Below are 4,291 nucleotides of genomic sequence, written 5' to 3'. Positions count from 1 at the left end.
CCCCGCCCCACACCGCCCCTCACCGCCCGTCCCCGCCCCACACCGCCCGTCCCACACCGCCCCGCGCACCGCCCCTCACAGCCCAGCCCCGCACCGCCCGTCCCACACCACCCCTCACCGCCTGTCCCCGTCCCACAGTGCCCTTAACCGCCCCGCGCACTGCCTGTCCCGCACCGCCCCTCAGTGCCTGTCCCACACTGCCCCTCAGCGCTCCGCGCACCGCTTATCCCCGTCCCACACCGCCCTCACCGCCCCGCACCGCCCGTCCCACACCGCCCCGCACCGCCTGTCCCCGTCCCTCAGCAGCCCACACCACCCCGCACCGCGTGTTCCGCGCCGCCCCTCAGCGCCCCACGCACCGCCTGTGCCTGTCCCTGTCCCGCACCGCCCCGCACCGCCTCTCCACAGCCGGCACAGCCTCTCCGCTCAGCACTCCGCACCGCCCCGCACCGCTCCGCGCCCCGTCCCGTCCCGCCCCGCACCGCTCCGCGCCCCCGGACCTGGACGCAGCCCTGGGAGAGACCGGGACCCCGCCCTTGCCCCATTCCCCTCCGGAACGGGGCACCGGGATGCTCCCCAGTGCTCCCCGCACCAACCCTGGACGGGGCACCGGGAAGGGACACGGCTCCCCGGCGCTTCCCATCATGGAATGGGGCACAGGGAAGAGCACAACTCCCCGGTGCTCCCTGCTCCATCCTGGGACAGGCACTGGGAGGACATGGTGCTCCCCAGGACTCCCTCCTCCAGCCCGGATGGAGGGGCTCCAGAGGGACATGGTGCTCCCCAGTGCTGCCCATGCCTGCCCACGAGGGACACAACTCTCCTCTCTACCCTGGGACAGGGCACAGGGAGGGACACAGGGTTCCCCACTGAATCAATTACAGGCACCTGGAGGGCCCAGCACTCCTTGGCTCTCCCCATTCCAGCCTGGGATGGGGCAACAGGAAAGACACGGCTCTGGCCTGAATGGAGCATGGGGAGAGACCATGACACCAGGGTCCCACCGCTCCATCCTGAGATGGGACTCTGGAAGAGCCTGGTTCTCCCCTCACCATCCTGGCATGGGGCACCAGCAGGGACACAGCTCCCCAGTGCTCCCCTGTGCTCCTTGTTCTGGCCTGACACAGTGCACCAGGAGGACCTGGTGCTTCCCAGTGTTCCCACTCCATCCTGGGACCGGCCAGGGGAGGGACACAGGCCCCCAGTTGCCCGTCCCAAGTCTGGCCCTGGACATTTTAGGCATCCCTGTGCTGGGCTGTCACAGGAGGAGCAGTGGGAGCTAGGCACAGGGCACAGAGCTGTGGCTCATCCCAGCAGCCACAGCCAGGGCAGGAACCGCCCAAGAGTCCCGATGGGTTAAACAGGAGCCAGGCAGGGGGAGATGGTGTCTGCAGACATTCAGACAAGTCTGCATTGCTTTTTCCTTACTGGCTCTGGATCTTGAAAACGGGAATATTTTTACTTCCTTGGCAGACACCCATTCTTACTGCATTAATTAGGAGTAGAAAATACCTCCAGGAGTAGCAAACCACTCTTGGCACATCCCCTCTGCCCCTTGCAGAGTGCTTCAAGCAGTGCCAGGAGCCTCTGGGACAGGACTACTGAGGTCTCAGCCCCTCTGGAAAGCACAAGGATTTGTAAGAATTCTGTAACATTTATGGCTGGCTGGGAAGGGAGTGGAGAGAAGCTCTGGGCACCTGAGGCAGGGGGGCTGCAGCATGTGCTGCTCAGCACAGCCCTTCCCGGCCAAGGGCTGCGGCCAGCCCTGAGCATCAGCCTCACGCAGAGGAGAAAAATGCTCCCTGGGCTCCCTCCCACGCAGTAGCAGCTGTGGAATTTCTTGAGGTTGCAGCAGAGAATACCCTGAAGGTTATTTCTTTACAAAACAGACGCTTTACATATTCCTGATTTTCTCTTCGCTAAAATGACCAGGGTTTAAGTGACACTTTGCCTTCGCAGTATGGTGCTGCTCACTGTGGCAAGCACTTCTACATCACCCCAAGGATATTCTCCTCTGATCCCATCCCCTGTCCAGCCCCACTCTGGCTGCCAGTGTGTCTTGGTTTGAGAACAGCAAGGGGAATTTGGTCTTTCGGTCTTCAAGTGGACACAGAGCTCATTCCCCCTGAGCCACATGCCCTAGGAGCACTCACTTTATTTTCCAGCCAGGCAGCTGCAATCAGCAATTTGTCCAGCTTTTTTTCATTCCCAAGAGCTGCTTTTGATAATTCCAGCCTCTAAGGGCCCATTCCCATCTGAGCCAGCAGTGGGATCACTAAATATCTCAGTGCAGCAGAACTCAGCGCTGCGTTTGGGTTGTTCCCTTTCATTTCTCAGCTCTGTGCCCGAGGCACGGATGCTGATAAGCATGGCCTGGATGCATGGAAGCCATCCAGATGGTTCCAAAGCCTTTCCCTCTCCTGCTGCTGGAATGGAGAAAGCACCATGGTCCTTGGATCCAGGTAACAGCACTCTGACTTCACCTACTTTGGGGAAACAGTCTCACCCTGTGAGTGCAGCAAGGCCGATGCTCAGTGACCCCAGCAGAGAGCACGTCCCCAGCCACCACTTCTGCCTGGCTGTGGGACCCCCTGCTTCAGCAATTCATATTCCTATGACACAGCAATTCATATTCTTATGACACAGCAATATTAATATTCCTATGACAACTTTTGTGGGATAGAGACCCCAGGCGAGTATTGCAGGTGGTGTCTTCTAATGGAAACAGGGAATCCAAAGTGCCCTTAAGACCCTGGTCCCAAACTGGGAGGCTCACCCTGAGCAGGGGTCCATCAGGAGGGGACAAATAAGGCTGACAGACTGGTGAAGGACTGGGAGCTTGGCTCCAGCACAGGGGGGCTTGGCTCCAGGTTTAATCAAAGACAGGAACCATTCGCTGGCTCCTCTGCACAGCTGGGCCTGGCAAGAGCTGTGGCTGAGAAATTGGGACATGCCAGGATGTTCGTGGAGGTCTCTGTGCCCCCCAAGCACAAGTGCTGCTGTTTCCTGTCCCAGGGCACATGGTGAGCACCGGGAGCCCAGCACACGGAGTTGTCCCAGCTCGATTTGACCCTCACAAGATACCATGAGCACAATTCCCGTGCCGTGGAGCTGTAGGACAGGCGCTGGGATGGGAGGGCGGAGGGCGGAGGCTCCGGCCGGGACTGGCACGCAGGAGTGAGCCGCAGCTTCCAGGCATGCCAGCGGCGTTCGTCAGGGCTCCTGTGAAAGCGAGCAGGCGGGGGAGGAGTTGCTTGAAAAATTGCTATTCACAGAAATAGAAACTTCCCGCAGAAACACGCGTGCGTCGGTGACAAAAGCCCAGCTGGGAATTTCTCCTGGCAGCAGGAGCAGTGGGAGGGGAAGGGGCTGGAGCGTGCAGGAGACTGAGGTGCAGGACTGGGGGTGCTGCCAGGGCCCCGACCTCGGCCCTGAGGGAAATTGCTGCTTTTTAGCTGGAAAAAGCATCTCTTGGCTCCATTATCCTCCAAACGGTCCCCAGGAGCAGGACCCGGCAGTGTGGCAGTGATGGGCTCCGTGACCTCCCCTCTGAGCCATCCCCTCCAGCAGAGCTTCCTCGGTGGCCGTTGGGATCCTGCAGAGGGTGCTGAGGCCCTGGCACTGGGTGCCCAGAGAAGATGGGGCTGCCCCTGGATCCCTGGCAGTGTCAGGGCCAGGTTGGATGAGGCTTGGAGCAGCCTGGGATAGAGGAAGATGTCCCTGCCCATGGCAAGGGGTGGGATGGGATGAGCTTTAAGGTTCCTTCCAGCCCAGACAATTCTGGGATTCTGTGATTTCACACTTCCCCAGCTGATTTTCATGGCAGGTTTCAGCCATCCTGGCATTTTCTCTGCCTATTCTCTCCAGCCCCCTGAACCCCGCCGTCAAGCAGCTATTATTAGTCCCATTTCTTGGCATAGCCAGGAGCTGTGTCAAAGCCCACCAGTCTATTTATAGAGTGCTGTGAGCTGGTTTGTTACTTGTGTTAATTGAATTAATCCCTTCTGAAGAAAAGAAAAGACTTGAAGAGCTCAAGTTCAGTCCCTGGGACAACATTCCCAAACTGTGGGGATCCAGGTAGCATCTCAGGCCGCTGGATGCCCTGACAATGCTTAGCCCTCAGCACCAGGGAAGGGCTGCTGAGCTCAGTGTTCCCAGGAATTCATGGAAGGGGATGAAACCAACCCTGCCCTGAAGGACTGAGACTCGTGAAACTCTGCAAGGGATGTAAGGGAAATAGCTTTTATTATCTAGATAAATTTTAGTCTAGATATTAACAGATTTAGATGTG

Source organism: Pyrgilauda ruficollis, unplaced genomic scaffold (genome assembly GCF_017590135.1).
Source record: "Pyrgilauda ruficollis isolate IOZ18807 unplaced genomic scaffold, ASM1759013v1 scaffold46, whole genome shotgun sequence".
Taxonomy (NCBI): Eukaryota; Metazoa; Chordata; class Aves; order Passeriformes; family Passeridae; genus Pyrgilauda; species Pyrgilauda ruficollis.
This window is presented reverse-complemented; position numbering follows the sequence as displayed.